The following is a 24,972-nucleotide window of genomic DNA, read 5'->3' on the forward strand; positions in this document are numbered from 1 at the left end:
ACAATGTGGCTTGAAACAGTCATTTCCAAGATATTTTCAGAAACTAAGTATTGCTGGTGTAATAAAACTTCAAAATTCAGAAGTATAGGAAATGCCTATTTTTCATGTAAAATCTCAGATCATCTTTTATGTTTAGCTTGGCATGTTATTTCTTGCAAAATTCCTTGCTGACATTATAGGAAAATACAGTTTTCATGTTCTTTGAAATTGTCCACATTTATCATGTATTTTTCTGTTACCCTAGATTTGGAGCAAATTAAATATCTGTAGCTCATTTGTCCTCACTTCACATACAATTTCCAGTAGTATAGTAAATTTTGAAAGAATTTGTACTGCTGTCCCAGATCCATGCATTTAAAAAACTTGTCAATAAACCAAATGTTTTCTGACCTTCAATTTACTGTATATACATGTATATGCATGGGAAAAAAAAGTTCACTGGCAGTGAAATCCAACATAACTAAAGCACAAGTCTAATCATTATTTTGTTTGCTTGGTTGATCTAGGATTACCATGTAGTAGAGAGAAACCACAGCCTGAGTCAAGTCTTTACTTTCCAAAGTCTACTATGCTCATTTGAAGACAGCTTTTGATTCTTCTCCAGAGAAGAATTTTTTAAAAAAACAACAAAAAATCATGCAGATATCTCTCTGAAACTCAGGTGAGTGTTTATTTTTTGCGCTGTCGTTTCTTCTCTATGGCTGAATTCAAAGCCTGAAGGATCAGATGTTGGTTGTTCTGAATGTTGTAGCTGGTCAGTTCTATCAGCTTGTCAAACTCCTCCCCTGTGTAGGTAAAGCTGTTTAGGCAGTAGGGGGAAAAAATGGTGGAAACATCCACATTGCCCTGCGCCAGCTCAGCAGGGCTGCGCTCCACACCTGAGAAATAAAGAAAAATCATCAGTGGGGTATAGGTATGGTTCCACCTCAGACTTTCCAGGTAGGGCACAACATTACTCCTCACTCCCTTGGCATTAGCATTTCTCTCCCATGGGAGGCACAGCAGGGGAGGGAGGAGACCACGCTACACAATGTCTCCCATCCCACAGCCAAAGGGCTGCCAGGTGGTGGGAGAACCATCCCATGGCTTACCAGGCTCTTTGTATTTTCTGAAGGAGTCATTCACCAGCGGGAAAAACACCACAATCGGTGCCTCTGGAATCTCTGTGTCTTCAAAGATGTAGCACTCCTTTAGATTTTTCTTCTCTTCTTCACTCATGTGGATTGTGGGAAATGGGATTCCCTGCTTTTGAAAGTATTTGGAGGCTTCTTCCAAAGGCTGAATTCAGACAGAAAAGAGGAAAAAGTCAGAAATTCTGCCACACTCCACCACTTTTCCTAAAGTATCCATCAAATGACCTCCACAAAGATTTGGGAGCAGGGTTCACTGCCAATATTTCTTCTGTCTTTGTCTATTACATGAGATATTAAGTGCTATTAATAGAACAATTCAAGACTCAGCCTCCAACTTGCACTCCTGACTGGTGTTCTGCCTTCTCCTTCTCCTCATTAGCCATTATCTCTACAAGATGGGTAAAATATCCAATGGGAAGGGTGACCTAGCAGCCTTAGGATACAGAAGGATGGCTCTCTTGGAGAAAATCCCGAAATAAGTAGAATGGACAAGAACCTGAAATAGTACAGTTCTTAATGCAAAATTACAATATTTTTTTTTTTTACTCTGCATGAAGTATTTAAAAGCCCTTGTCTTAGATGCTTTAGGATGGTTCTGTGAAGTGATATAAGCAAATAGTGATCTGGAAGCAAATACCATCTTAACTAAAATGTTAACTTTGCAGGTGTGTTAGCAATTTTGGAAAGTAAGATTTTGCTTCCTGAGTCTGGTTGGCATGTATGAAAATTTTAGTCCTCAAGAATTTCTGTCTTATCCATATCTAGTAACAGGAATTATAGACCAGGTTATTAGATGGTATTTGAAAGAGCTAACATTGTCAAAGGACAATTCTTTTCCACAATTTCAAACAACAACAAAAAAATTCAGTTACTGTTTGAAAGACCAGTAACTGGACAAAATATTTCTAGTTATAGTGGACGTGGTTAACTTCATATGAACATCACAACACAACCATAATGAGTCCATTAGTGGTGGCAACTAGTACCAGATAAACACTCCATTGAGTGTAATCTAGATAGCCAAATGGAGATCACAGAAGCACACAGGTCTAGGGGATAGCATTTAGCTATTAGAGGGTTAATTCAAATAAAATATTTAGAAATCTGATATTGCTTCTGTTCTCAGGGGATTTACCAGCATCATTTGCAAGACCTAAGCATCTGCACAGGGAGCTACAAACCAAGGATCCTTCTCTCCTAGAATCAGTTTATTCTACATAAATTATTCTAAATTTTTAGGAGTTAAGGAAGGCTAAAACTCAGCAGTTGTTTATGAAAGAAAATCGAGCATTTTTCACACCAAGGTCTGTGATCCAGAAGAATAGTTTAAGTGCAGGACAACATCCACTTTCCTCTCTGGCCTCATGAGTGGTGGATAGCTAATATCAATGTATCCCGCCGTGTCTGCCAGGCACATGAACTCTGCTGTTTCTGTCAGCTGGTTGGGGAAATGCTCTAGAATGGTATCTAAAAGGAAATATTTGTTATGATGAGTGATTCACTGAAGAAACAGAATATCTGTTGTTTGACTAAAAAGGAAAAATTGGGTAAAATACCTCTTGGCTTTCCATTACATTTACTTTTTCCAAAAGACCCTTACACAGTACAGATGTTCAACCTTCACACATAAAAGAAAGACCTGTTCATGGTAAAAAGAGAGTTCTTTCACTTCTCACATTGCTGTTCTCCCACCCCAAATGAACAGTAATTTTCTTTCCCTAGAGTCAGGGAAATTCCTGGGGATGATTTGACTACATGAAATTTAAATAGTTATCTGGAATATTCATTTCCAAATGTTCATCATCTGCCTTCTCTTCACTGATGAAAACACCAACCGCCTAAGAAGGTAAAAAGTTATATTCAAGGATGTTTACCTTTCCATATACAGAAGTTTTTGCTCTGAAGGTATTCATTGTGCAGCTGGAACCCCTTCAGGAAGTTGTAGAACTTTGAAACCATCACCCGCTCTGTCAGGATCTGTCGGATTATGCCCATGATGCTACATTCAGGGGTGACCAAGTAAGTCTCCAGCTCATGTCTCCTGTCAGATAGAGAAGGCTCTTCTGAAAGATAGAGGTGAATGAACTGTTGCTTTGATGCAGTTCTTTTCAATACTTAAAATAACAGAAGGCATCTCATATCAGCTAAGGAAAAGAAGAGCCAGTAAGACATTGCAACACATAAATAAATAAATGTCAAAATCGGAATAAGAAGAAAATCAATCTTTGGTAAAGCCTATTCCATGAGAAACAGAGTGCAACAAACTTGCCAAAACTGGAAAAAGTGATCCATTCTTTGACAGAACTCACAGATCAATTCCCTGTGTGAAGGTTAGGGTAGGTTCGGTATCTGGACGTGTTCCTTTCAAAAGTAATAAAAATCAGCTTTACAAAAAAGAATTAAAAAGGGTTGTCAGGAGACATGCAAAAAAGAACAGAGTAAAAGGGTTGTGCTAAACAGTACCTCATGAAACTGGGCAGAGAGCCAGGGACTTTCTATCACATGCATTTATTGATTTATTGAGCTTAGGGCTTTGCAACATTTCCATGGAGAAAGTGATAGAAACCCATAAACCAACTCACTAACTGCCCTTGAACAAAGGAAGGACAACCAAGGCCTCTTAGAAAAACACAAGCTTACAACAAGATCAAAGAAAATTAAAAAGGCGTTGCATGTAATTGAAGTCTTCAACAACAATGTAAGAAAAGCACCAGCTGCTGAGGCAGACAGAGAACACAGCACTGAGGTGTTTGTGGCAACATGGACGTTCACCAAAGGGCCCCTGGCAAAGATAATCTGTTTAAAACCTTCAGTAGCTTTATATTTGCATAAAATCAATGTAAGAGAGATTACTGGAAATGATATCGCTATGAGTAAATTCAGAGAGGAAACTTATTTAGATGCAGCTGACAGCATGAAGCCTCTGGATTTATGAGGCAACAGGTAAAAAAAAACCATAACTAACCAATATCAACAGCACTGTGTTGGGTACACCTCAGTGAGCGCCTTTGTGTAGGATCTGATGAATGCCAGGCATCCAAGAGGTTGTACGAAAAGACATTGCTCCATAGGCCTGTGCAATGGTAGAGAACAGAGAAACTTCTTCAGAAACATTGTAATGGAAAATATCCCTTAAAAAAAAAAAATCTCTAGCTTTGCAAGGGGTATTGGAAAGCCTCAAGATTAACAGATTAACACTAAAAATTATATGAAGATTTTTCAGTAAGTAGCATTCTGTCCTCAAGGATGAGCCTAAATAGTTTAAAACATTGTGTGAGGTCTTCAGCCACTGTAATTCATTGCCACATACAAACCAACGTTTTCCATCCTAAAAGCAACCATTCTAACTGAGCAAAACCATGCCATTTCCTATAAAATAAGAGTCTGGTCTACAAAATATGTCATATACAAGTGGATATTCAGTTAAAGGTTTGGAAGCTGCTCCTGGACAGTTGAGAGTCAAATGATTAGAGCACAGTATGGAATAGTATGCAGAAAAGTCTTCTAAATAGAAGACATCTTTGCTGTCCCTCTAAAATTTCTCTCTGCACAGGGTCTCTTGAAGGAGACTTTCTCCTTCTGTTATTCTCATTCCCACAGTGCTTCTTCCATTTTTGCCATCCCACATAAAAGAACATCTAAAAATGACTCCACAGTGCAGAAATCTCCAAAAGTCTCTTGGATTTTGAAAAGCATCTCTTCCTCCACAGCTCTGTCACAGGCTCCAAGAGGAGCTCTACCAGAGAAGGTAGTGCTGTGCTTTGCCTTGAAAATCTCTACCAGTGAAAGCTTTTCAAAAGCCATACATTGTACAGGATGCAGTAACTTGAGTTGCACAATATAATAATAATTTATCCCATAAATTATTAACTAACATACAATTCCCTTTAAAACATGGCTTGTTTCTAGAGTGGGACAGAAATCCAAGAGTGTTTTGTTTTACAGGAAGTCTTTGTAAGAATAGACTCACTTAAGAAGTATTAGAAATGCATAATCAAGAAATCAGATTGGGGCTCTCTGGATCTACATTTAGCTGTAAAGCAGAGTGCATTTGCACATAATTACTGGCCAGTTTCTGTCAAGACAACCTCATCTCCCAGCAGCTTGAGAAGCCTCTCTGCTATGAGAAGACAACTCCTCTGGTTTCTCCTGTCTTCTCGCTCTGTAACCCTTCCAGTTCCCTCAGCCCTAGATTACACATTGTTCCTGCATTTTAATGACTTTCAAACATTGCTTTCTCCTCAGAACTTGTTTATAATTACATAGCAAAGTTGCCCTAACCTCTTGCACTGAATTTTCTTTGTACCTATATTGGCCGAAGTAAGGGGTGGTATCTGTGAAGAGGGATGGTATCTTTTATTTAGCCAACAGAGTTGAAGAGAGTAAAAAAGCTCTTATGCACCTCAGCCTTTTTGCTGGAAACAGTAGGGTCTTTTATCCCTATAAGCTCATCCAATCTTTCCAGCTCTAGCCACTGCTCTTGCAAAAGGCCTTCCCTCTCCCTGCTAATGACACCTTGCTTTTATCTTTAAACTAACTACCCAGCTGTAACTAATAGCACATTTTAGTAGTATCCCAAGAGGGTATTGCATGTGGTATCACTAGATGGCAACATTGCTTTAACTCTCCACATCTTTATCCTTTATAAAGTTACACCCATGGCTGTGGCATCACCAAGCTCAGGTACTAAGGCTGAGAACAGAGGTCAGCCCAGGCTGGATGAGCTGGGTGTGCTTGCTATCTGGCCACCTCGGGTATGAACACACTACCTCACTGCTATTGAGGTTGGTAACAGAGGCACAACATGCTGAGAAGAAGGCTCTGTAATCCCACCTAGCTCTGTGACCTACCTCCTACCTCTAACAGTCAGCACAGAGTGCTTAGTGGAAGAGCAAAAGAAAAAGGGAAGAATTAAGATATCTCTCCTCCAGTGTACTCTCCAGCACGTCAAGCTCCTGGATTTAGGATTTCTAGTACTGGTGGCTGCATCTGAACTACTGGGTTTCAGAGCCACCAGTGGGATCTACTTTGCATGGATTTCTCCTGCCCTTTTCAGATCTGTTCATACTCTCATATCCTGTCCTCTCATATCTGAGTCTTGTCCCTCAGACAACTCCTTTCTTAACTCATGACATCACTAAACACTCTCAGCATAGCTAATGAAGCTGTGAGATTTAGTACTTGTGTGACTGAGCACAATATTTTCTTTCTTATGCCAACTGTTGTCTCATGTTTTGAACAAAATTATTCTGGACTCCTCCTGCATAATACAGATATTCACAACTTCTCTGAATACCAGGTGGTATTGATAGTGGTATGGATTTTTCACTTTGTAAGTTAACAACTTTTTACCTGTATCCTTGTTGTCCTGTTGAGTCTTGTGCCTATTTACATGTAAAATATCTGTTTAGGAGCAGATGGACTTGTCTGTAGACAATTTTACCCCAGGGAACCAATGCACAAAGGGGTGTAGTAGAGAGTTCCAGTATTAAGCAAAATTAAAACAAGAATTGCACAAAACCAGCAAAGCTCTTTCTCATATATTACGGGGTGCTACCCAATTTACTGGATTAAGAAGAATAAATTTCAATTATTTACCATTGTGTCAAAACTACAAAGTATTTAGAATACTATTAAACTTGAAAAAGTATCAGTAGCAGTTCATAAAACTACTCTAAATTGCTGTATTTTATAATAAACTCAGTAACAACATTGCTTTGGCATCTAAGATCATGCCATTCATAGACAAATTTGATTTTAAGATTTCGGTTTCAAAATATTTTTTTGTGTGTGTGTGTGTGGAACTCTGCTGCTGATCAGTTCAAAATGAATCTAACCTGTTTCAAGCAGCCCTGAAACTTCAGGCATGAGCATCAATATTCAAGACAAAAGCAACTGTGAATAGTGTGATTTGAAATTTCTTCTCAGTTCTTTTACACCATCTTTCAGTGTCTAAGAAATCCAGTCAGAGGTGAGAACAACATGGTGTACAATTGGTTTCAGTCCTGCATGATGCAGGGCACTGTTTGTAATATGCAGGGATTGCATTATATTAAAATAAAGTACATATTTATGCAATCAAATTTTTGCAATAGAGCACATCACCTTTCATGAAGCAGATTCGGGACTCTGGAAGCTTCTTCATCAGGCGACCCATGAAGAACTCACTGCCAAAATCCTCTGCACGAATGAAGGCACCATATTTTAAGAATCCAACCTCATAAGGGGTGAACTCCACCCATTCTGCAGAGACATAAAACAAACTTTTAGATCTTAATCTTATCCCTACTTCCCTGCTTGAAGGGCTATGAAAAGGCAAAAAGGCAGCTGCAGGATAAACCCTATCTGCAGGGTGACCACAGACTGACCTCCCTCAGGGTAACTGGTGTCAGCCACTCACTCAGTAATGTTTCACAGTGTTGTTCGTTCAGAACTTTCCAATGACCCTCTCCAGAGAGAATGTAAGTGAAGTTTATACCAATAGGGGTCAGCCTGAATTACCCTGCATGTGGAGCTACAGGTTTGAGTACCTTGGCTGTCCTTATACATCTCCCCAAGATTTCTCCTGCTTCATAGAAGATAAGTTCCTCCCATAGCCTAGGCATAAAGTTTGGAAATGGAAAAGGAAGTTAAGGAGGAAAAACTGTTTATAAATGCTATGAGTCAGCTGTAGAAGAGGTTGAAGTACTGATAATGCAGATAATTTAAACACCAAATGAGCCCATTTTTGCCATCACCTTTGAACTCTGAAAGGCTGTAATCTTCTTTGATGTTGAGTATCATATATATAGGTAGGGGATTTTGACCCTGACTCAATGCCTCTTGCTCATCTGAGAGTTTGTGGTTATTTTTCTGTGAATTGATGAAAGACAAAGAGCAAAATCAAGGGACATTCTTGGCATAGTATATGGCCTTCCAAAAGTACAGCAGAATACATAGCTCTTTCTCTCCTAATTTTGTTATTCTCTCAACTCATTTTGTGTCCAAACATTTTTTTAAGCAAGGAGTGATCTAAACATTTACACATCCACACAGGCTTATTTAATTACCCGTAGAGTTGTAAGATGCTCTTTTAAAAAATGGTCTCCTGTTCTTTCTCACAAATACATCCACTTTACATGGAAATTTGTTCTCACAGGGACTAGCAGGGGAAAATAAACCAAGAACACAACTCTTTAGCTGGGTACTCAGATACTCATACTTGTAGAAGGAGACATAGGTTTTCTGCTCTACAGAATGCTCTTGGGCTGCTAGTTATGCATTAAGAGATACAGGGCGAAGAAACTCTCAAAAAGTTTGCAGAAAACACTAAGCTGGGTGGGAGTTGTTAATCTACTGGAGGGCAGGAAGACTCTGCAGGGGAATCTGGACAGGCTGGATCAATGGGCCAAGGCCAATCGTATGAGGTTCAACAAGGCCAAGTGCCAGATCCTGCACTTGGGTCACAACGCTCCCATGCAGCACTGCAGGCTGAGGGAGGAGTGGCTGTAAAGCTGCCCAGCAGAAAAGGACCTGAGGGTGCTGGCTGACAGCAGCTGAACGGGATCCAGTGTGTGTCCAGGTAGTCAAGAAGACCAAAGGCATCCTGGCCTGTATCAGCAGCAGTAGTAGGACCAGGGCAGTGATTGTCCCCCTGCAATCAGCACTCATGAGGTCACACCTCACATGATCGGTCCAGTTTTGGGCCCTTCTCTATAAGAAGGACATTGAGGTGCTGGAGCATGTCCAGCAGAGGACATGGACCAAAGGCAATGGAGCCGGGAAAGGGTCTAGAGAAAAAGTCTTACAAGGAGCAGCTGAAGGAGCTGGCGTTGTGTAGTCTGGAGAAAAGGACACTCAGGGGAGAACTTATCATTCTCTGCAACTTCCTGAAAGGAAGTAGTAGATAAGCGGGGATTGGTCTCTTCTTCCAAGTAACAAGAGGAAATAGACTTAAATTGTGGCCAAAGAGGTTTAAATTGGATATTAGGGAAAAATTCTTCACTGAAAGACTGGTCAGCATTGCAACAAGTGCCCCAGGGAAGTGGTGGAATCACCATCTGTGAGCGTGTTTGAAGCTTGTGTAGATGTGGCACCTGGGGACATGGGTTTGTGGTGAACATGATAGTGAGAGGATAGTGATAGGATGGCTGGACACAGAGGCCTTTCCAATCTTTACAGTTCTAAATTCCTTTTGTTAGTCAGCAGAAATCATCTGCTGGATGACACTGGATGCTCTCAGGCATCTGTCCCTGGAGCTTCACTTTCCATACAATAATATTCAGTAGCTGTTAGAGAAAACATAGGAAAAATGCTACCCCGTCATCTAATGCTTTTTCCAGCAGAAGCCCCCAAAAATCAACACTAGAGATCTGGTATCCCTCTTGCTTCCGCAGCTTTAGCTCCTTTGCATAGTATTTCAAGTTCTCCAGGGAAAAGCAGCTTAGCTTGCACTTGGTCATGTGTCTGCGGACTTCACCAATTGGTCTTGACAGATCCTTGTGTGACCAGTCAGCACTCTGATACAAATGTGACAAAGTCCTGGGGGAAAGAAAGGAAGTGCATTGTCATATGCAGAGAAACTTTCACTTTTTAGGCTTAGATTTAAGGTCCACATGAAATGAATTAGCTGAGTTTCTTTAAAAGCATCTTTTGGGCTTAGTTTATTAATTAAAAGATTTTTTGATTTAGAGGAATTTCCCAAATCACTAATGAAACTTGAGGACTTTAAAAAAGCCCCTTCTTGCTGCTGCAGTTTATGCACAAGGTTTATACTACACTTTATGCACAAAGCTGTGATTTGTACCCCCGTGACTCAGTAGGAAGGATCCTAGAGCTGAAGCAAAGAATCAAGGAAAACTGTAAGCAGCACCTAGGCTATTCACTGACTTGGGCAATGTGCTTCTAAAGCAGCAATAAAAAAAGCTCAAGACTGAAGCAGTACACCTTTCCTTACAAAAATGAAGAGACTAAGTATCTCACACAACAGACTAAAGAGGTGATGAGCGATGTCTTTGTTCAGGATCTCCTTACCATGTTGAACCAGATGACCCAGTGATATATGAAATGGCATCCAAGAGACCCAGCTTTTGAAGACCCAATAGATTGCCTAACAGAGATGTCAGTGCCCGGGTTCCACCTCCTGTTGTCATCACTGCTACAACTGGTACCTGTTTATTCATCAACACAGCAGTGGTAAGCAACACTTTGTTTGCAGTGCAAGTGATCTGAGCTGAGTGAAATGTAGCATGTCAGTCCCACAAAAAATTCCAACATTTCACCATTTCCCCAAGCAGGAAAGAAAAAAAAAATTAAATTGTGTATTTTGCACAGGAAAAAAAAAAAAAAAAAAAAAAACTGATCGATTCTGATAAAAATCATTTTTGACTGTACATTTTTACATGCTGGCTTATCAAAACTTATTGTTTCAAGGCATTTCAATATCAGACTGCATTTTCCTTAGCAAAAAACCTTCTCCTCTTGAGAGTTCTATTTTGATAATGAGCAGAGCTCATCCTCTCTGTAAGTCAAGCATAATAGCTAGATTACATTTCCTACAAAGTACCTAGAGTATGCAATTGCAGTGATGAAGCATAATTGTATGGAAATCTAAATTGTGTTGCAGGAAGACAAATTTCTCTAAGAAACCCACTGAGAGAAGATGAACCCAATTGACATTTTCCACACACACACATTTCCAGGCAATTGCATCAAAGAAATACTCAACAGTTTCCTAATTCAAATCGAACATTTCAAGTCAAAGCAAAGTATTCCAATTGGGATTTACCTGACTACAAGGGAATATTTTCTTGCTGGAAAATCTGAAAATAATAGTTAGAAGTGCTTCCCCTAAAAATTCTTATACTTAAGAAACTGCTGGGTTTTTTTCATTGAAACTATTGTGCCAATGAGAAACAATGTAGTAATATTACCAGTTTGTGAACAGGGGCATAATTTATAATATCTAAAACCATGCTGTCATATATTACCTAATATGCCTTTAGTCCACCTATCCACAAAGGAGAAAACAGGTAAAAAAAAATTACCCAGCTCTCAAATTTGTTCTTCATTTCTCAAGTTCCCGATCGCAGACCATGCTCCTGCCCTAAAGCCCCAACCATCTCCATGCTAGCATGAACATTAACAAATATGAACCCTAGCTCAGACAAGCAGATTAGAGAAAAAAATGTTGAATGTCTCTTCTATTTGAGAAGCTACAGCTGAGATGATGAGCACCAGAGGAGGGAGACTTCTCATAAGCCAGTATTATGCATCACCTTAACTCTTGAATTTTCTCCCTCCAAAAATCTGATAAAATACCTTATGAGTATTTTTTTTTTCATCTGATGATCAGCTAAAATAGTTGAGCTGTCCAGGTCTATAATGCACAGATAAAAAGAAATAGAAAAAAAATTCTGATTTATGGGATTATGTTTTCTGGAGAAATGTGTATCAAGAGGGTTTGATACTATCTTGGCTCATTGCTTCATCTAAAAAATGCAGAAAAGAATTCCCCAATGCTTTACCTGGTGCAGTGAATGTATCAGGACTAGGAAAGGAACAATATGCAAAAGGCTATGAGCATAACATATTCCTGTTACACAGCATGTTACAGCCCCAGTGGTCCGCCCCATACCTCATGATCTTGTAGGTCTTGTTCTAAACGTAGTGCTTTTTTCAGAGCAGAAGCCACAAACTTCTTCCTTTTCTGTAGGAAATTTTTCTCCTTCGTACATAGATCAAACTCCAAGCGAGCATCTAAGTTTCTGGACCTCAAACAAAGTCCAGGGTTAAACAAAGTATGCACAATCACTTAAAATTAATATCTGGATGCTTTCTTACAAGTTGCAACTCTATTATGAGGCTTGGAAGAGCTGCTACTGTGGCCCCACAAAAGCACATCACAGTGGTATAGGTAAAGTAGAGAAAAGGCTGATGAACTACTGAAAAAGTAGAAAATCATACAGAAGGACATATTCTTTATTACTACACTAATTTTCAGGAACTGTCTTACATAATACTGCAGTCATACATGGACACTATAAACAGTGGAATCTTTAGGATTTCTTGCCTTAGGACTGGCAGATTTTATAAATACAAATACTCTGTATTTTTTACAAGTAAGGAAAGGAAACACATCTTTTTCTAAATATATAGCTCTAAAGATGTTGCAACCAGAAAACATAATTCTTTCCATCTAAACTGAATTTCTATACAGCAGCATAACAGAAAATTTCACCTAGTGCAATTAAACACCTTCTGGACATAGGCAATGAACATAGGTGATTAGGTAAATATAATCATTGACTAAACAGTTTCTCCCTTAGTTACAGAAATAGGTAAGGCAAAAAAGCATTTTTTTTTTTTTAACAACCACAAAACCCAAAGACAGAATTTCTTACCAGTCATTTGACTTCATATGTAAATTGATTGTCTCATCCTAGGGAAAAAAACCTCACAATATAAATACTGGAGATCATTTTACGTTCTTTCTTTACCATCAGCTGTGAAGCCCTTCTCTTTTTCTAAAAGCCACATTAAGCCACAAAGCCATAATAATAAAAAAATCCATCTAAATCTTAAAACTTCTCCACATTATTTTCCTTATATTGTTTTATACTAGAGACAGCAATATACAGCAAAAAGCAACACTGGCTCTGCCAGTGTGCGCCATCCTGCCTCATCATCTGCATCTGCTCTGATCCATGTTAGTCCCTGATGTGGTCACAGAAATCCCTTTGTCATGTGTGTGGCCGTGATTTTTTTGTTCTGTTTGGTTCATATGAAAATGTACGGGTCCATAATATTAGGAATTTTTAGGAAGTTAAGGGCACTAACTGTTCCATATCTAAACCTGTACTTCACAGTGATCTGATTAACTCATGGCCATTGATCTTTGATCTATAGTTTAGCATTTATTCTAAGAAGTTGGAATCAATTACCTTTGCTACTGCCACTTTCTCACTGAATGGAAGTGAATCCAGAGGAATAGTGAGGGATGCAAGACTTTTATCTTCACCTGAAGTACACTGAAAAGTAAATTATAATGTAGAGAAATATTTCATGTATACACCATACAAAAGCCTTACAACTTCATTTTTTTCAAATGGGTCCCTATCTAGCAGTTTTCAAGTTGGCATCTAATATTTCCATGTCTTAAGGGTTACAATGCTGTTTCAGAGGTCAAATTCATGAAAGATAGCCCTTTATTAGAAATACAAAATCTGTCAATTTCCCTCAGTCAAGTGTAGAAAACTATGAGGTCACTGTACTTACTCAAGCTAATGACCACATACCGAGCAGAAATGAGATTTCTTGTCTGCCAGAGCCATGCAGAGCTCTGACAGGCTGTACTTGATGTAATGAAAGTTCAAGGGCTTCACAGGTTGCCAGAAAGGGCCCAGTGACAGAGTCTGGCTCTTCTCGTATGATCCCTTCACTGAAAACAAGAAGTCTTTTTCTAAAAAAAATCCAAACATGAAAAATACACAGAGAATTTAATGACTATTATCCCAGAAATGGAACATTAAATGGTCTTTCAGAAGCTTATATATAAACCCTGCAACAATGCTTAAATGCTTCCACACTCTATTTATCCAGCAAGGGAACATTACAAGCAAATCAAAAACAAACCACAAAACATCAAAAAGCTTATAAAGCTGCAGTAGATGTTTTAAAAACTCAGGCAAATACAGGCAAATTGGACAGAATGTAAGTTGAGATAGAAACATGTTTTCTTACACTTTACAGCATTTATAAGATTCATTCCTTTAATTCCAAAGTCCTGTTTTTATAGTTAATTAGCACAGACACACTATAACTGTGAACCTGAATATACACTCCTAACCATCCAGTTCTTGTGCTCTAATTGTAAGAACAAAGTAGGAAAATTACCAGGTAAGAAAATAACAAAACAAACAACACAGAGACAGAAATCCAAACCAACAAAACCAAAACAAAGTTTAAAAAAACAACAACAACAACAACAAAAAACAACCAAGAAAAGTCAATTAACCATAATATAAGGGGGTTTTGTTTCTAGTTTGAAGTCTTACCTGAAAGTTCTTTCTTTGTCCATCTGTTGTCCACGAGGACTTCCAAGCAGGAAATTTCACGAGACTGTAGCAGGGATGAACAATGAAAGATTAAAGTATATAAAACATGCCATATCTGAGTCACTTCACTGCTACCTGTCTTTGGTCACCTGAGTCCCTGGGGTCTGGAAAATAGTCCACCCTGTGTTTGTTAGGCTGATAAGAGAAAGACTTTGGCACTTTGAAAATGTGACAGGTTTCAATTGAAAGAAAAATAGTTGTGGTGGTTTTGGACAAGACTGGGAAGAGAAGGGAAATAACAGGGGGGAATGATAGTGTGCTGGGTCCTCCTGAGGGTAAGCAGTTGGGTTGGCCAAATCACAGGGATTTCCTTGCTGGCCTGCTTTGGTGAAGCTGGACAGTCAAGTGCTACCTCCTTTCAGTAATGAATTAAGGCCAGCTGAGAAAGCAACGTCCATATCACCCTGTGGAAGCAGGGAAAACAGGATGGCCATGAGGGAGTCGCAAAAGAAGTTCCCCAAAGGAACAGTCAGTGAAAGACAGCTTTCGGGCTTTGTCAATAGGCTTGATATCAACCTGTGGTGGTGAACAGGCCTCTGGATACCCCAAAAAATTGTGCACATTCTTTCCTAATATATCCACCCACAGGAAGCAGCACAACAGGATGGCAACTTGTGTCTGACCCCCATCTCCCTTGCCTTCAGCCTTGCCTGCAGTGAGGTGTTGGGGCGCCTGCCAGATTCACCACTCTCATCACTATCATAAAGCAAAGATAGAAGAGCAAGAGTTTAAAATTACCACTAATACACCATTGGTCACAAGCTTCTCAGGAGGGACTGGACTGAAAGAGGAAAAAAAATGCTGTCAAAAGTAGCATCACCTAAAAATATCCTTAAATGAACACCAAGGAATAATACTTTCCTTGAAGTTTGTCTTGTCCAGCATAGACATGTCACTGATTTTTAATTTTAGGAGATATCTGAAATATGTTTAGATTTTTTTTTAATGATAGTGGTAAACAAAATTTTAATAAGTATGATGAACGTAGTTGTCATTATCCTCCCTCTTCCAGCAAGTAACAGGATAAACTAATAATCAGGATGATTCTTGGTAGATAAGGGAGACAGAATTTTAGCCAATATGCAATTAACTACATTGATACCAGCCATTGCAGTCATGCTGGGCATTTCAAACTATATTATACTAAATGCTAGCATGTGTGTGACTGCTTGCAAAGGGGCATGTCTATGGTTCCATGTGGGTGTTACTCACATGCTCTCCGATGTAAACTCAACCTCTAGCATCTCCTGCGTCTGTAAAAAATTAATTTATTATAAGCATCTAAATTGATTTTCTTTCTTATAAGCTATTGTTATCAATTATTATTCTGGTTCCTGAAAGAGTCCTTCAATCAAATCAAATTTCCTTCCTACTCCAAAGTATAATGCAAGGAGTGAAAGCATTTGAGTTAGAGTGATTTTGAAAGTGTTCTCCCTCCTTTGTTAACCATCAGGCCAAACTGCTCTGTCGTTTGGTGGTGAGGCAGAGTAAAATGGCAAGCAGATCTGCAGCAGCAACTGTTGGCTTAAAACTGTGTAAAAGATTGGGGTTTTACTGTGTAATGTTATCTGAAGAGGGATACTGCTGTGTAGAAGAGAGCATTCTCAATTCTTCTGGTCAAAAGGACTCCTATGAAATAGACAACACATTGACCAGTGCCCAGACAAATTAAGGCAGACTGCTGCTGAAATCACTGTGGAGCTGAATACCCATATGTACTCTATAAGAAAAGTCACTGAAATGGCAAATCTATAGAGTACCTAAATTGAATACCCACATCCCGTGTTGAAGTATTCATGTAAGTGTTCAGGCACACTAAAACAATGAAATAGTTTGAGCAATTTGCCATCAACTGGTTTTAGTGCCTCAGTATGACTCTTTAGATTGTTTTTTGATATATTCAAAAGAATTATGAGGCAAGGAATCAGTTTTTAAGTGAATACTGCAACATCTGCCCCAGATTATGCCCAAACTATCAAGTGCTTGTGCCAGGAAAAGAAATTTTAACAAAGAAACTTTGTGCAATGGTGATGAAATTTTCTATTTCCCACAAAACCTATTTGACAAACAGAGCCGAGAAAGAGGGAAAAAAGGAAACTGGTGTCAGAAAAAACCACCTACTATGAGGTTTGATGAGCTAGCAAAAGCCTTCAGGATCATGCCCTTGTCTACTTTGTTGATTAAGTTTTGGAAGGTTCTTCCCAAGATATATGAAGCGCATACCAAGAGGAAACAAACTCTCCTACCTATGATTGCTTTAAAAGAACTTACTTAGGAGGTAGTATCAAAAATGCATATTTTCTTCCTGTGACCAAGGCAGTTTTATGACTCACCTTTCTATTTAGGTGAAATGTCAAGTGAACAGTTTCTCCAAGCTGGACTTTAGCAACATCAAAGAGAACAGTGAAGAGGAGGTCATCTTTAGTGACTGCATTTTCATCATAGACTTTCATCTCAAGAATGTTCTGTGGACAGAGGTACAGAATTAAGATCCTGTTTTGAGACCTTACAGAAGATGATGTGCTCAGCATATTAAGGAAAATAGAGAAAGAATGGGGAGAAGTGAGAGAGCATGCACAACATTTACATCCACACAGAGATGAAGGAAAATATTCTGAACCTAACATGGGGTTGGGTTTGTTGCTGAGTAATTTGTTTTTTAATTTGTTGCAGTTTGTCCTGCAGAGTAATTTAGATGACAAAAGCTAGTAGAATCACTGAATATTGAAAAAGATATTTGGCCTTCAATTTGGTTTGAGGTCACCACTTTTCCCTGAATTGTAGGAAGTGGTCAGGATTTTGTTGCCATAGGTAGAATAAAAATCCTTGGATATAAGCAGCAATTAAAATACATCAGGGATGTACCATATAATTACTTTATGGCTGCATAATTTTATTCTGTAAATTATTAAACAGATCACATGCAGATAATTACAATGGAATCTAAAGAAAGTGATATGTTTTTGTTAAATTGCACAAATCCTACTGTATAAATCTCTTCCTCTCCCTCCTCTGTCACCTGTTTGGATGGAGAGGAGAGGGTAACAACCCCTCCTGTGTCTGATTGGTAGCTGGACATGGGCTGGCTCAGAGATGCCTCCCAGAGTGCTGAGCAAGTGAACCTTACCTGCTGTTTTCTCAGTGGGGCAATTATTCAGGCCTCCCTCAATATATTCAACAGCTCATTTTCATGCAAATCACAGGGAGCGCTTATCTCAGATTCTTACTTATGCATCAGATTAATTGAAACTTGCTAAGAGGCTTAATGTTTATTAAAGACACACAGGTAGGCTCATGGTCTCACACAAAAGCACATGGATAAAAGATGGTGAGCACGTGAACTTTGTTGTCTTAGAAGTTCATAATGTATCTCAGAAAAATACCTAATGTGATACGTGATTGACTAGACAAATACACTGAAAGGAAGCCACTCCAGAACCCAAGTATTCAATTTTGACATCTATCATTCTGCAAGAAACCAGCAAGGGAGAGATGGCAAATAACCTTAAGTTTGCAATTTATTGTCAGAAGAGAGAAATGCTGCTGACCTTTAAGACCACCTATGTGAAAGTAGCACACTGTGGTCAGCCCTGTCCATGACACTTGCTAATTGAAACTTATCAAGAGGCAGAGACAAGCAGCCACAGCACCTTGATTTACAGGCCAGCCACAAATAGCCTGTGAAGGATTATAGAAGGTGATGGAAGTCATATGCTTAAAAGGTAGTCTGCAGTAAGCAGAAGGCAGGCTTGAACTAAAAAGCAGATCTGTTTTCCTAGCTGTGATACTACAATAAAATTTCCTTATCTGGCTTAAATGACTGATTTATTTTCTGAGTGACCAGCTGAATTGCAGTCCCAGATATTCCCAGCTAGCCAGGAGAGGCATGCACAGGGTGCTGGCTGTCCAAGGGAGATCTCTGGCTGCACCCCTAGGATGCTGTGTGGGAAGCAGCCAGGGTTGTCCAGGCAGCTCACTGTTTCTGTCTCTCCTGACAGAGAATATGAGGGCACTGGGAGCCAGGCAATAAGCAAACAGCCCTTGGCAGAGCTGTGTGCAACCAGCCCTTGGATGGGTCACCCTCCTGGAGCTGTGGGAGTTGTGCCCACAGAACAAGCCTGGGAAGCCTTTTCTAACCAACTGTTTGTCAGACATCCATCCAAACAGATACCTGTCAGTCAACACTGCTGTTCCTGGTAAGAACCATCACAAACATGCCCAAAAAAGGTCTTTTCTTCCACAGTGACAGTGTATTATATGGTTTGACTGAGCTCTGGCTACCATAATTTGGGAAGATGAATACCTCAGCAAAACACAAGGCAGGAAAGGAGAAAATAAAGGGAGCACAGGAATTGCAGTATATACAGAGAAACCTGCAAGAGCCTTAACTGCTGATCTTTGGTTGTCCCAAATCCCCAGGATACAGCCATCACCACCATCCTGCTGTTGCCACACACTGAAAATTACCCCAGCTAATGCCACATGTCTTGTCTCCTGCTGCAAACTTACTGAAAGTAAATGTAAGGTCTTCCCAAACAGTACTCCCAAAGAATTAGTTCAAGCAGCTTCTGTGGCCAAGATATTTTTTTTAGCTGTTCTGTCTGGTATTGCAGTTTTGAAAAACCTTTCAGGAAGAGCAGGTGCTCATGTGCAGGAGTTGCAGATCAGTGGGTGTTTGTTCCCATGCTGCAATGTTTGTCCCTTGCCTTTCACCTCTCTGATAAGCCTGCAGGTTTCATGGAATTGTGCCTCACTGGAATTTTGAAAGAAGTCGAATTTTTTTTTAGGTTTGCAGGAAAAGCAAACTGGCTGTAGGCCACAGATGGGCAGACATGTGAAAGTTGAAAGCTGTACCAAACAGGACCAGCACCACCTAACTGTGGAAGAAAGCCTGAAAACATATATCGTGGGCAACTTCTGCAGTGAAGGTCAAGAGGGATTCTTCACTGGAGACCTTGTGGTGCAGGAACACATTGAGGTGTTCCACATTCTCTTCTTGAGGAGTTTACCAATTCTTGAAAGAGCCAGGGAACTTGCCTGCTGATTTGCCACTTTAGAGAGTCCTGATCTGGCACCAGCACTAGGAAATGAACAGTGCAAGCTGTAAAGCAGAGATTGATTGTCCCTAGTGTGAAGTAAGGTGGTTTACTTAGCTTACCACTGATCTTTGTGGAGTCCTAGACCCTGATGTTGATGCTGTCTTTTGAAGGGAGAAGAGAGTGGGACTTGCAAATCTTCTTAAGCTTTAACATTTATCATCATGATAAAAGTTCATCAAGTTCTCTTTTGCAAACTAAAACTGTTGCTTTGTGACTTTCTATTTATTTATTTATGGTCATTACAAAGGAACAGTGAAAATACAGCGCTTTGATACTTTCCCTACTTAGCTCATACATATCTTTGACACTATTCAATTTACTCAGAAATTTTCACATTTATTCATGAAAAGCAGTGATTTAAAAAGGAAAAGAAGAAGTGAAAAGTGATAGAACATTATAGGAATGGTTATGAAATATCTTGGTTATTTTTATATATATCAGAAAATTAACTTTAATTTTGCTGCTACATTCTATTCCAAATCCCCTTACTCCTATCCTTGTAGTCCTTCACACATATTTATTTCTATTTTTATTTTGCCCTACATATTGATCACACAATGACATCTGTGCCCCAAAACAAAAACAAATGCACTCTGCACCTTACCTTTACTTGGCTCTGGATCCTGAAGCAAAATGTTTCATTCCACACTGGATCTTTGCAGTTCTTAATGGTTTTGGTCCGAACAGTCTCTGGAGAAGCAGTGGGCAAGGACAGGCTTATGTAGCAATCGGTTTGGCTAACTGCATTTGAAAAGATATGTTGTAACCAACAGATTACTACAAATATCTTAAAGCTTTAGCCTATAGCACTGAATGTATACAGCAAATTGCAAATAGGAGGTGTTTCGATAAGTTTTCCAACAGCTCTTTATTCAAAACCATTCCCTACTATTTGTTACCTCCTGAAAGTGGGTGCTCAGGTCATGAATGGAGATGCAAAGAAACTACTGCAATAGAGACAATTTGTAAGAATAGAGCACATGGAGCTAGTTTGACTTAACAAGACCATTATTGGTACTCCCCTGTTGGTTGCAAATCAAGCGATTTCTGTGATGGAGAAGAAAAATTCCTATGCATTTTAAGAGGACTTTTTTAAAGAGTAAAATACTTTTTAAACCACCTTCCCCATCCGGTGTGTTGCCCTCACAAATCTGTAATCTAGTCTATGTAATGAGGTGATTGTCTCACCCAACATGTGATCACATCCCTTCACCATTAAAAACATTACGCAAAAATAGCAGTGCACTTTTATCTTACTGTGATTTAAACTCTGGGCCCTTATACAGAAGAAAATTCTAATTTCTGAAAAAGCTGGTAATGTCAGCTTTGAAGGTTGCACAGTGAGTTGAAAATCTTAATTAAATCTTAATGTATTAAATCTTAATATACAGCAGTTGTTTTGCGTTTGTTTTGCCTCCAGACCTGTCTGGGTTGGCACAGCTATCACAGAATCATACAATAGCCTGTGTTGGAAGGAATTTTAAAGATCATCTAGTTCCAACCCCTCTGCTGTGGGCAGGGGGACCTCCCACTGGACCAGGTTGCTCTGTGTGCTGGGCACTGCCACATGGTGTGGATGAATTGTCTCCTGTAAGTTGCCAGTTTTCAGGTGACAGGCGAACTGGGTACATGTATATATATCTGTGCAACTAACTTTCCCTTTGTGTGTCAGTCTGATATATGTGGAGTATTTGGTGGTGGTTACGAATCTCTCTGATGCTACTAAGGAGATAATTGATTTTTAGCAGGGAGCAATGCAGGGCATTTGCTCCTAAGAGCATAAGAGTTGATGCTTCGTGAACCTGTGGTAGCAAACTGACAATAGTGTGAAGAGTGATGAGGCTCAGTCTCTCTACACTGTCATCCACCCTTTCCAGCCCTCCCATTTTAAGCAAATCTGCTGTCCTTACTAAGGAACTGACATTTCTTTCATCTGCTGGGCAACTACAGCTGTCTCTAATGTCTCCAGCTCTAAGAACTTGTTGTGTGTTCACAGTATAGCTCAGATTTGGGCATAATAACAGGCAGTTTGGTACTGTGGGATACATCCTGAGAGGAAGCGTGACCAATTGGGTAACCTGATGGAAAACGTCCCATGACACATTAGTTCCAGTCTCAGCTTTGTCACAGACTGCTAAGTCACTGTGGGCAGTTGGTTTCATTTAGATTTATCTTGCTTCTCCATCTGCATTTTTCTACCAATAACACAGTGATAATTGTCCTCAACACCTTTGTAATCTGCTTGGATTATAAAAGGAAGCTCTCTCAAAGGAAGTTTGATCGGTAATTATATCATTCTTTCTCCACCAGTCTCTTGGTTCTCCTTCCACATTTTTTTTAAACTTGTGGGGCAAACCATGCTGCAATGAATAGGTGTTGCTTAAAGCAGTTTGTGCAATCAGGGATATGATTTGTCTTTCAAGTCTTCTGATACTGTCTGAACATGAAACATCTTCCAGTTTTTCAGCACGCTCTTGATTGTTCCTCCCTTACTGCCCATATTACATAAGAAATTACTTTAACATTGCAATAATGTTTAAAAATATCCTAATATTACATACAAAAATTAGACACATCTGCATTTGCAATTTCAGAATGCAGAATATGTGCAATATACCTGTTGATAACAATTTATCACTAATGAAATTATTTCTTTAGCTGTCTCCCCCACACTGTTTTCAAAACCACTTTCATTGATTTTTAACATTTGAAAAAGATCATACTAACTTTGCATAGTTACTTCCTCAGATGGTGCCAGAGGAGCAGGCTGTTTCTTCAGCAACTGTATCTGCAAGTTATGCTCTAATGATGTATGTGTGTTTTAGAGAATTTGTTAATTTATGCTCTGGAATATCTCTTTATATGAGCTATGGCTCCTGGTTTAGAAGAAAGGCATTCATTATTTTTAGAGTATCAAAGAAGCACTAAACTTACACTCTTGTATCTAGATAGAGCTGTTCAGTTCTTCATCCTCACTGAACACAACCTGCCTGAGAGGTTAGTCTAGTCTTTAGCAAGGTGGCTCACCCTTAAAAAGAGCAAAATCAGAGTCCCACAATCTGATGATCCATATTTAACACTTAACTAGGTTAGCACCCAGTGAGGTCTTAGTCTCAACATAGCCTAAGACAAGAATGTAGATAGAGACAAAGATATTTGACTCTGGAAACAAGCAATTAAAGGCAGGACACTGCATGAAGAATAACAAATTATACCCCAGAACTGAAATGTTGCAGGATGTGTCTGACAACTGACAAATACAACACAAATGTAATTACATTTTGGACCAGATCCCAAATACACAATATTAAACGTAAGTGCAGGTGATGAGATTTAGCACTGAGATCCTTTTTCATACACTTCTAGCCCTGGAGAGGAACATGTGGATGCTCACTCAGTGTCTTCCATGTTGCATTCTCTTCCATTCTTTTCCTCTCTCCACCATAAAATGCTTTAACACTTACCAGCTGTTAAACATACCCAAATTGAAGAGGATTCACTTAGGCAGTCTGGCATATGAGAGAGAGCTGAAAGACTTGAGTTTGCTAATAAAACAATAACTAAAAGATTGTCAAATAATCAGTTCTGTTATGTCCAAATGATTGATACAAAGAGGATATTGATTTGTGTCTCTGTGTGAACAGAGGCAAAAATTAGAAGACTGCTCCAGCTCTTAGAGGATTAGCTTTAGCAAGACAGATTTTATAAATTTTTCAGGTCACTCATTTCAGACTGTACTAGTACCCAGACATGTATGAAACAGTGACAGACAAGCTAAATTTCATCCTGCTTCAAGAGATGACAACCAGCCCAGGTGAACCTATAATGTGTCATGGAAATGCTGCCACAAATAATGTCTGTGTTTATGCTGGAAGGCAGAAAACAGGATATTTATATCACCTCAGTTATGACCCATGGGAAACAACTAAGCCATTTCCCTACCAGGGTTGAATCTCAGGGAAAGAACTGATAGGACAGCTTTATATAGTACACCAGCCCAAGAGATCAATTGCCAGATAGCTGGGTGCTGTCTCCGAAACAACTCCAAACCTCCTTCTTTGACACACATGAAATAAGACTGTAAATTCCTTGGAAGAGTTGCCACCTTTTCATCCTAAACAAGTACAGTGTCTAAGGAACAAGGCCTAAATCCATAAATAGAGCCTCCATGTGCTATCACAATACAATTATCAAAATGAAACAACACAAAAAGCAACACAATGTAATGCAGAGAAACCTGTGCACAGTTAAACTACAAATCAGACATTTCCATAGGCATACCCTTTTTTGACTTTTTAAAAGCATTGTTACTATTTCTCTGTTCCCACCCTCAGATAATCAGCCAGTAAGACCCAAAATGCTGTATATTTTTGAAAAAGAGGTATTATCAAGCAGTCAGATTTTCTTTGTTCCACCTTAGACCATCTTGGGGTGATAATGTGGTGCAACCGCAGCTCTATCACTAACTAAGATTTTTAAGAAGGTTCTTTCATTTCCTTTTAAAAATAAACTTGTCAAAACTAAGTCTTGGTTAGACATCAACACTACTGATGCAGACACAGAGGGTAGTTAGAACATCTAAAGAAACCATTATCAGACGAAAACATCATAAAAGCAGGTTTGGAAACAGTCTGCAAGCAGTACACATAGATACCTTGGATTTCAATGAAAACAGGAGTGGGAACAATATCAATACCAGTAAGAGTTGAACCACCAAATCAAAATTAAAAATTTTCTTTCTTCAGGAAGTGTTCACAGGAATGTTGTTCACTCAGTAAGGGAATAGAAACAAAATTGTTTTAGAAGTTTAGCTAAAACTTTTTGTTCCTTAAGCATAATTATTTTGACTCCAAAATGCCTCTGACAAGGCATTCTTGGTCAAGATTGATCTTGAACAAGTAAGAAAAGATGAGCATCTTTGTCAGGAAAATATTCAGAACTATTGTCAATTTAACAGCATAATACAATGCAAACAATACCACCAAAATTTGGGAGTAAATCTTACTTTTAACCTTCACTGGCAGCACAACTTTATAGTCTCCTGCTGGGGGTACAGTCACAGAAAGTGCCCAAGAGAGAAGCCATAGTCCCATGGGGACATTCTCACGTATCTTCTCAGCAGTGCAAACTATCACAGCCATGTCAAATCTAGCCTCTCTACTTTGCATTGGCCTCCCACATAATAGCAAATCACATCTGGGTTCTCAGTCCTCATCTACAAGGTAATGAGTGTCCTCCATTGAGCAAAAAGGTTGCCCAAAGCTCCAGAGACCATCACTGATAAAGGACCTCAAGCTCTGAGAATCTTGCCTGTGGGCAAGGCTTTCCCTGGCACTGCATCAGGTGTTCAAAACCTCCACAGTGACCAAGACTTACCACACGCCTCATTACATTGTGTCTTTGTTGCACCAATGACCTCAGCAGCGTTCATCTGCATCCATTGGTAAGGACACTAAGAGAGACAGATGCATAAAACCAAACGTGCCTCTGCCCAGAGGGCAGATAAAGAATGAATCACTAATGACAGGTATCAGTCACACTGTGTAATGCATACCTGGATGAACTGCAGATACTGCTGCTCTTGATGGAACCAGAACAACCAGGACAGGTACTAAGGTGGGTAAAATCTATTTGGATTCAATAAAC

The 24,972-nt window shown here is 39.3% G+C and overlaps 1 pseudogene; it reads right to left on the bottom strand.

Moving 5' to 3' along the window:
* Window positions 1–249: 249 nt before the first annotated feature.
* LOC136362588 (cytosolic phospholipase A2 epsilon-like) overlaps window positions 250–24,972 on the bottom strand; it is a 33,208-nt pseudogene continuing 8,485 nt past the window's right edge.

This window comes from Sylvia atricapilla, chromosome 6 (assembly GCF_009819655.1).
Source record: "Sylvia atricapilla isolate bSylAtr1 chromosome 6, bSylAtr1.pri, whole genome shotgun sequence".
Taxonomy (NCBI): domain Eukaryota; kingdom Metazoa; phylum Chordata; class Aves; order Passeriformes; family Sylviidae; genus Sylvia; species Sylvia atricapilla.